Source organism: Oryctolagus cuniculus, chromosome 11, assembly GCF_964237555.1.
Source record: "Oryctolagus cuniculus chromosome 11, mOryCun1.1, whole genome shotgun sequence".
Lineage (NCBI taxonomy): Eukaryota > Metazoa > Chordata > Mammalia > Lagomorpha > Leporidae > Oryctolagus > Oryctolagus cuniculus.
The window spans coordinates 91792-100697 of record NC_091442.1 but is presented as its reverse complement, the minus strand read 5'-3'; positions in this window follow the sequence as shown (position 1 = coordinate 100697).

Below are 8906 nucleotides of genomic sequence, written 5' to 3'. Positions count from 1 at the left end.
GAGCCGCCCCCGCCCACTGCTGTGACCCCAGCGCCACCTTAACGCCCCCGCCCACCGTTGACACCCTCCAGCCACCGTGACCCCAGTCCACCGCGTGACCCCGCCCCCCCCCCCCCCCCCCCGCATAACCCCTGCCTGCATCCGCCCGCATCTGCCTGCCGCGTGACCCACACCTGCCACATCCGCCTCTCACGTGTGGGCGCTGGCGAGCTCTTGCCCTGGCCGCACTGACCTGCGTTCCTCTGAGCTGGCCCTGAAGCCAGTAAGGCAGACCCACCCAGCACCTCGCTGTGCCCGTGGTTGCACAGGCGGTGACGTGGGCACCAGGAGGGCCCCGAGGAAGCCCTGGCCTTTCCCAGAAGCTTCTGGAAGGCAGAGCCTGGGAGCCGTGCCTGCACGGGGACACGGGTGTGGGCGGGAGCCTGGGCTGGGGGTGGGACAGAAGTCCTCACCGCCCTGGCTCTCTGGCTAATCACATGCGAGGTCCCCACTGGGCAGTGCTGGTCACACCCAGGGCCCTCCTGAGGAGCCCAGGGGTCTGAGGTGGTGAGTACCTGACTCAGCGGTCTCTGGACTGAGCCCCAGTGGCCGAGTTCAAAGTGGGGCAGGACTGATGTCCCCCCCCCCCCAACCAGGGCCCAGTGACTGTCCACCTGAGGGCAGGCAGCTCTGTCAGTCTCCTTTCCTGAGTCTGCTGTGGCCACTGGAGGTGGGGGTCAGCCTCTCTGGGGCGCTCCCCACCACTCCCCTCAGCACCCCTCAGGGGCTCTGCAGAGATGAGAGGAGGGCAGAGGAGCCCCAAGGCTGCTGGTGCCCGGACGCTGCCACCCTGGTGCCTGCTGCTCCCAGCTCAGGTTCTCACTTTTCTGACGAAGCTGTGTGCACACGGTGGTCCTGCCTTGCAGGGCAGTGTGAGCGAGCAACAGAGAGAGGCAGACACTTTGGGTGCTCGCTTGCAGCAGCTGCAGCAGGCCAGGCCACCCCCAGGCCCGGGGACAGCCTGCAGCCCATGTCTCACACGAGGGTGGGCAGGGCACGGCTGCAGCCGGCCAGGGCCCCCGGCAGTGCCCTGTGGAAGCTTGAGCTCACACGGTTCCCTAGGTAGGGGCAAATTGAGAGAGACCTGGCCCTGGCTGGCACTGGCAACAACCTCTGGAAACAGGACTCCCAGGGCCTCGGCTGAGGAAGGCTCTGTGGTCCGAGGAGGGGGTGCAGGGCGCAGCTCACCACGAGACAGGCCTGGCCCGCGGCTCCTTCACGGGCTGGGGTCAGACCTGAGATTCTTGTGCTGCTTCAGGCCAGTCCCCTCCCAGAGTGTGCTTACAGCTGCTCATGCATGCGTGCACACAGACGTGCAGATGCAGGCTTGTGCACACATAGGCATGTGCACAGAGACACGTGCACGCGCAGAGGCAGGCAGAGTGTGTCTCCTGGGAGGACGGTGCTGCCTCTTCCCAGTCATGGAAGCAAGTGCAGGGAGCTCCTGCTGAAAGATGCACGTATGGTTCGTGTGGCCCCAGGGAAGGTGAGTGGCCCACGTGGCTACCTGGAGGGTGCAGATGGGCTCAATGCAGTGGGTGAGGGGGCGAGGGACCACTGGCGAGGCCTGCGCAGGGCGACTTGGGGCACCTTGGGGAGAGCTCAGGGGAGAGCTGGGCCAGCCACACCCGCCAGCGGGCTTCTAGGAGCTCATTCTCAGTGAGTACGAGGGGCATTGAGCTTTATTCTAGGGTGTGGAGGCAGCGGGGCAGGGGTCCTGGGGTGAGGGGGGTGTCCTGGTGGGGAGGTTGGTGCTGGGGTCGCTTGGGCTGTGAGGTCCCCATGGTCCCAGGCAGAGGGAGAGTCGAGCTGAGAGGAGGGTGTCGGCTGCAGAGTGGGGTGCAGGTGTGGGGTGTTGGCTCCTGTGTCCACAGGCACCCTTGGCTACCAGGAGGTTTCCAGCCCCCTCCTTCCAGGCCCAGGCCCTGGCCAGAGGTGGGGTGGCAGCTTCCACCGAGGGCACAAATCACAGCCACGCCTCCCCTGCCAGTTCCACTGGCTATGGCTTCTGGGTGGCACGGTGGGGGCAGTGTTGTGCAGATGGGGTGGGGCATTCAGCCTACAAGGGCCTGCCCCCTACCCCAAGTCCAGGTGGGGAGCTTGAGTGCAGGTCTGTGCACACCGTAGGCGTCTGACTCCGACCAGTGTGCTGCACCCAAGTCCCTGTTGGCTGCTCTGTCCCCCTTGTGGGCCACCTCCACGTGGTGCCAGCGCAGCTGCAGCAGGACGGGCCACACCACATGGGACTCGGAAGAGCCTTGGCCACTTCTGAGGCCCTGAATCGAGTGAATGGGTTTGCCTGGAGATATTGTGGCAACTGTAGACGGGTGCCTGCCCCCACGGTGGTGACGCTGGCTGTCAGGCTTCCAGCGGACTCAGCTGGGGCCACAGCAATGTTTCCAAGGAGACTTGACAGCTGTGTGAGTGGTGGGGTCAGCACCAGTGTCTCACAGAGGCCCAGGCCCACGTTCCCCTTGGCCTGTTCCTGGACTGGCTCCAAGGCTCTCAGTGGTGCTCACACCCTTCCTCCATGCTGTGGCCACCCGAGCACGTGGCTGTCACCCCAAGGTCAGCACCCTGTTCGGGTCTGGCTCTCTCCTGCTATGGGATTTGCATACAGGTGTCCTGAGCAGCTGAAGGGCTGGGATGGGCCAGGAGTCTGTGCCTGGGGGAGCAGCTGCAGTCAGGCACAGGTGGGGGGATGTGGCTTTGGCCTTGGTGATGTCAATGTGGGAAGGTGGGCTGCCATGTCTGGGGACTCCAGGGGGTCACAGGTCAGCTTCTGTGGATACCTGAGCCTCAGTTTCATGTCCATGTGGACTGGGGCCTTGAATCAGCAGAGGACAGGCTGGGCCAGGCTGGGTCAAGGCACAACCGGGGAGAGGTCCCAGGATTGTGGTGAAGCAGGAGGACCCTCTACTGAGGCCAACAGGCATTCCCCGTGAGGACTCTGGGGCTCCTTGCAAAGGGGTGTGCTCGGCCAGGTGGGCTGGTGAGGCAGTGGGCACCACACTGACACCACAGTGTCCACCCAGGGACTGAGCAGTCCAGCTGCACTCAGTGAGGACGGAGGTCTGGACTTCAGTGTCCAGGGAACACTCAGCAAGGATGGAGGTCTGGAGCTCACAGCGTCAATGGTGGCTGCACCCCAGGCTGCTGCCTGACTTGACCTGTAGCAGGCTGGGGCCCTGTTCTCCCCAACACCTCAGATGCCGGTGGGCGGCTTTGCTGGGTGCCAGCCAAGGGTCAGGCTCTGCCCTCTTCCCGCAGCCTCCCGAGCCCCAGCCTGTGCTCCCAGCGGGGACCTGTGCTCCCAGCTCGTTCTGCCGGCCACCCTCTCTCCTGCCAGAGGCAGGTGGGTCATTTCGCCCATGGCCAGGGAGCCCTGCCCCATGTCTCCTGCACCTGTGGAGCTGTTCCAGCAAAGCTGACGCCCCTGTGCTGTGCATGCAGCCAGCAGGGTACAGCAGGCTCAGGATGATCAGGGCATGGACAGGCCCACTGCAGCTTGTCCAGCAGGCTCAGGGATCTGGTGTGTGTGTGGTGTGTGCATCTGTATGTGTGTGTATGTCCTGTGTGCATCTTGGAGCCCAGCTTGGACTTCTCCCTGCCTGGACCTGCCGTTGGGGTCAGTACCATGCAGCTGCCCTTGGAAGAAGGCTCAATCTGGCCTCTGGTGCTCAAGGGCCAGGGCTCTGGCCCCAGCCCTGCCTGGGAGTGTGGTCCCTCCCCCTTTGAGCACCATCTGTTGGCTGAGGTCAGCATGTGGACCTGCAGGTTCCCCCGGGGACTCCACAGAGGGAAGCGTCGGGGCTCAACGTGGGGTGCTTCTGCCCTTCTCAGGGCTGGGCCCCTGGTGGGCACTGTCCAGGTGTCCAGCCAGGCTCCCTTGGCTGCTCAAGGTGAGCTTGTTGGGATGAGGGAGCTGGCACTGGGACCTGTCCCTCCACCTTCCGCAGGCCTCTTGCTGCCTCCGCTGGCATGGGAGGGCCCTGAGTCCAGACCCGGGAACCCCCAGTTGTCAGTGCCTGCCCCTACTCCAGGGCAGGGGTGTGTGGCTTGGGACTGGCGGTAGGGTCCCTGCCCTTCACTCTCTCTTGGGAGGCTGTTCTGTATTCTGGAATGTGCCCCTGGCCCTTTGCTGGCTTGGTCTCCAGCACTGGGTGTGGCCGGGTCCCCACAGGGTCAGCCCATCCGCACCCTGGGCCAGGCCAGCACTGCCGCTGCCCAGGGGTACCGCCTTGGCTGGGAAGGCTCACCCATTCCACCACAGTCCCCTCGCGCCTGCAGACGCCGCCTCCAGTGGAGGGTCCTTCCCTCCTGGGGCTCTGCTGGAGGCACCCCCTCCCCAACAGGCAGCCTCCGCCAGCCCTGCCTGCCATGGCAACCGCCCGCAGCTTGCTCTCGACCCAGGAGCCTGGACGGCTTTATCTCTGAGGCCATCTGTTCTGGGAGCACAATTCCAAAGCCATTTAAACAGAGCCCAGAGCAGGGCGAGCCCTCTGCCCTCACACGTGTGTGCACACACAACACACACAGGCATGTACACCTGGCATGACCCCAGCAGAGCTGAAGACAACGTCTGGAGACCCCCACACGCTGCCTTCCCCTCCCCTGCTTCCTGAAGCCTGGATCCCAGGTGTCTCACAGACACTGTGGCCGGCTTCCTGGGCCCCCAACTTTCCTAGGTGCCTTCGCTCAAACCCTGGCCCCTGTCTCTCCCAGCCCTCCTTCTTACCCCACTCCCTTTCTGCACCTCCTTCCCAGTCAGGTCTCCCATAGAGTCCGGGAGCTGGCGTCCCTCCCCCCCAGGAGAGCATGAGGTGGAGCCGATCCCTGGCCCAGCTCCTGCACCACACGGGAGCCTGAGGCTGGCAGGGCTTGCTGTCCCTCTGTGCTAGGAGGCAGCCTAGGCCTGGTACCTGTCCCCTCACCTTCCACAGGCAGGGTGGAGGTGGAGGAACAGCTTCTGGTCCTTCCTGGGAGCTGGCCCAGGTCGTGCTGGGACACAAGGGTGACCGTCCTCCTTGGCCGTGCTTCCGTCCCCTGGCTATCCCTGGGCCTGGGCTTTTGCTGAGTCTACTTTGAACAGAACTTTGGGCCAGGCCCCTGCAGCCTGAGGGCCCTGGGCCTGGGTCCTGGGAGTGGCTTCTGTGCCCCAGGCCAGCCCATAGGCTGGCTCATTCCACGGTGCCACCACTCTGCACCTGGGCAGCAGCTGGCCTGACTGTGGCTCCTGGATTTGGGCCTGTGGGTCTTCATCCCAGGCGGAGATAAGGTCCTGATTCTCTGTGGTCTGGACCACGCTGGGGCTGGGGGCTCTGAGAGGCCCTGGGCAGGGTCTGGGTTGTAGCTGAGGGGACAGAGGGGCCACACAGGCAGACCAGATGGGTTCTTGGGGCACATACTGGGGGGCCTCACTAGAGCACACAGGTGCCAGCCCTAGCCTGGACTGCCCACAGCCCGCGGCTGCAGCCACAAAGCTCTTGGGTCCCACACAGGCCCAGCAGACAGGACCCCTGCAGGCTGTGCTGCTAGCCCTGGGGCCCTCTGCAGCCTCACTGGGAATGGAGCGTGGCGGGGGAGGCGGCTGGGGGGCCCCTCCTGGGTCAGGCACAGGCCTCACTTCCAGTTGAGGGCACGGAGGTACAGGGGTTGTCCAGAGCCCTAGAGCAAGTTGAGGGGACCACCTCCCTCCACAGCCAGAGCTGTGTGGCCTGGGGGCCAGTGCGCCTGGCACCCTAACAGGCTGCACGTGCTTGGCAAGGTGTGACGGGAATCGCTGGGCCTCGGGCAGACAGGGACCAGGGACCCGGACCCGGCGTCACTGCACTCTGAGCACATCCTGGAGACTCCATGCAGGGACAGGGGAGAGACGGGGCAGGGCGGGCACCGGGCAGCTGTGGGCTGGGAGGTGCCCACTGCCCTGGGGTGTCTCCAGGGGGTGCAAGGGATGCAGTGATGGGACGCTGGGCAGAAGGAGCCTTGTCCAAGCTGTGCTGCCCAGGGCTGTCTCTGTTGCCCTCTGTTGACAGACGGAACAGCCAGCAGTGGGACTCGGCCCACAGTCCCTGCCCCGGGGGCCCTGCCCCGCTCGGCTCGCCTTGTCTTTCCAGCTCAGTCTCTGCCCTGTCTCAGACTTGGAAACAACGTGCAGCCTAACGGCATCCAGCCAGGCCCCCGGTCCCCTCCTGCCCTCTCACACGGCACCCGACCCCAGCCATGGGCCTTTCTCTCGTGGGTGGGGTCTGCGCTCCCCGGACCCTCCCGATGCGGCTGCTCGACCAGTCGCCTTGCCCGAGGCCTCACTGCCCGTGCGGGTGCTGCAGTTTGCTGAGGTCCCTCGCTGTGGGGTAGGCTCAGCCCAGCTCCGCCTCTTTGGAAGCTTGTGCACTCCCCCACTCCCCCTCCTTGCTGCTGCCCAGGATGGGAGCGGCCAGCTGGGACTCAGCCCCAGGCGCCCCCAGCCTCCACCTGTCAGTGACAACCATGCAGCACTGAGCAGGGGAAGCCCAGGGGCAGCCAAGGCCCTGGTCTGTCACCTGGCCCCTCACGTGCTGCCCTCCCCGCTCTGGGGCTCCCCTGCACAATACCCACGCCCAGCCTCTCCCCTCCTCCCAGGATTTCTGCCTGGGACACAGCTCAGGGGTCAGTGGATGACTATCCTGGGGAGGCCTGAACAGACCCTGCCTGCCCTCAGCCAGGCGCCCTTCAGGAAGCGGGGTGGGGGGTAAGTGGGGTGGGGGTAAGCGCTGAGTGTGGGGAGGGGCTGTGTCTGCCTCTCCCACTCCCCTTCCCTGGCCCTGAGGCAGGCGCCATTGTCTGGGGCCTGAGGCCCATTGTGTGGGGAGGGAAGCCTCATTGGCAGGCTGCCGGGCATCACTTTGTGATTATCTGCTCCCTGGTCTGGATTGGCTGCAGGCAGTGGGGGTTCAGGGCCCCGGGACACACAAGTTTGTGCCGCAACTTTCTGCAGCGGGAGGTGAAAGCAGCTGCCTGGCCAGGATGGCGCTCTGTGGGACCTTCCTGGGTGCGTACCACCCCAGCCCCGCACACCCCTCCCTGCCCTCCCACAGGCTGCTGCCAAGCTGCCGGAGGGGCTAATGAGCTGCACCCCGCCCTGCCCCCATCAGTGCTCAGCGATCCTTTCTGGGCAGGCTCCCTCCTGAACTGCCGCCAGGGCTCCTGCCAAGGGAGCGGTGGCCCGGCCGAGGTTTGGAGGGAGGGCGGTGGGCAGGGTGTGTGCAGGCACCAACCCGGCTTCCTGTCCATCTACCTGTCCTCCAGCTTGCCCCAGAAGGCCGAGTACAGCCGGTGGGGTTCAGAGAGGCTGGGCGAGGGGGCGGGCGGCGAGCGCGCGTGCCTCTGGCTTCTTTGTGTGTGACAGATGTCCCCAGGATGCACTGTGGCAAAGGGGCTCCAGCCAGGGCTGGGCAGCTTGTTCACAGTCCTGTGTGAGTGCGTGTGCACGTGGCTGAGCCTCACAAGCGGGGGTGCCAAGTGTCTGTGAGTGCCTGCGTGAGTGTGAGACCGGGACACAGTCGGCCAGGGTGTGGGTGAGAGCCGCTCCGGGTTTGTTTGCTCCATCTGCCAGGCCTGCCTGGGGCAGTGCCCCCCCTCCCCCCGCCCTCAGCTGTTCTATACAATATTAATGCTGACCATCTCGCTGCACACACAACAGCCCTAATTGTCGTCTGCAGCAGTACGGCAGGCGCCCATCTGCGGGAAGCTTTCAGAAGGAAATAAGAAAACGCTCACCCCCAGCTGGTCACCGGAGAAGGTGGTGCCAATTACAGATGCAGAAAGTTTAGGCCGAAATTACTTGAAAGAGTTTTTATGAAGCAAATGACCTGACACTCGGTGTCTCTGTCAGCTTTGCACAGGGACCGTGGGTCGTTCGAGGACCTTGACGGCTACGCCAGCTCACACAAAGCATTTTCGTGGCGGGGAGGGGTCTGCAGCCCCAAGTCTGGGTTGCAAACCTCCTTTTCCCCCTCAGCAATCACACAGAGTCCTTCTTGGATCTCGCCAACCCCTTGGTCCCCCAGAGTCCGCCAGGCAGCCGTGTGCCCCGAGCTTAGTCCTGGAGAAGGGAGACAATGCCCACGGTTTTAACACAGGCTGACAGCTTGTGGCCCCAGGTAGGAAAGTTCTTAGGCTGCCCCTTGCCGCTGCCCTTGGGTTTGGAGCCGCCTCTCTCTGCTGAGCCCAGAACAAAGCTGAGGTGTGGGCCGGGCGCTGTCCGAAGTGCTGACCGGGCAGCGCCGTGTGCTGGCTGCCTGGCCCCCTCCTGGGGCTGAGGGGCACTGGCTCCTCCCCCCGTCACGGTGTCCGTGGGGGTTTCTGAGCCTCCTCTGAAGCTGCTTACACTGCTTGATGCTCTCCGGGGAGACCCAGCATGCTCTAGGCTCTGCCAGACAGGCACTGATTTGAAGTTTCCAAGCTCAGGCCCAGGTGGGGCTGGGCTACCGGAGCCACACACCTCTGCTGGGGGATATGGGGGCTCGAGGTGGGATGTGGGGCTGCTGAAAGACTTGGGTTTGTGCAAAGACGACTTTCATTACCTGAAAAACAACAATGCCCCACGAGGCCCTGCTGCCTGCGGCCGCCTCGGCTACGTCGTTGTTCCCGGAGTCTGGCTGCTCGAATCTGAGTTACGCGGCTTCACCAAGCACTGGTATTGTTGGGGAATCGGCTGGCTCAGCACCGCCTCCCTGTGATTCTATCTGCACCATGGAACAATGGCTGCGGGGCTGCCCTGCGCCTGCAGCCTGCCGATAAGAGTTTAATAGCATTTCTGAGTGCCAAGGGCTTGGGGTATGAAACACCCCCGTGCTCATAGTGAGCAGAGGAGATGGAGGTGGCTT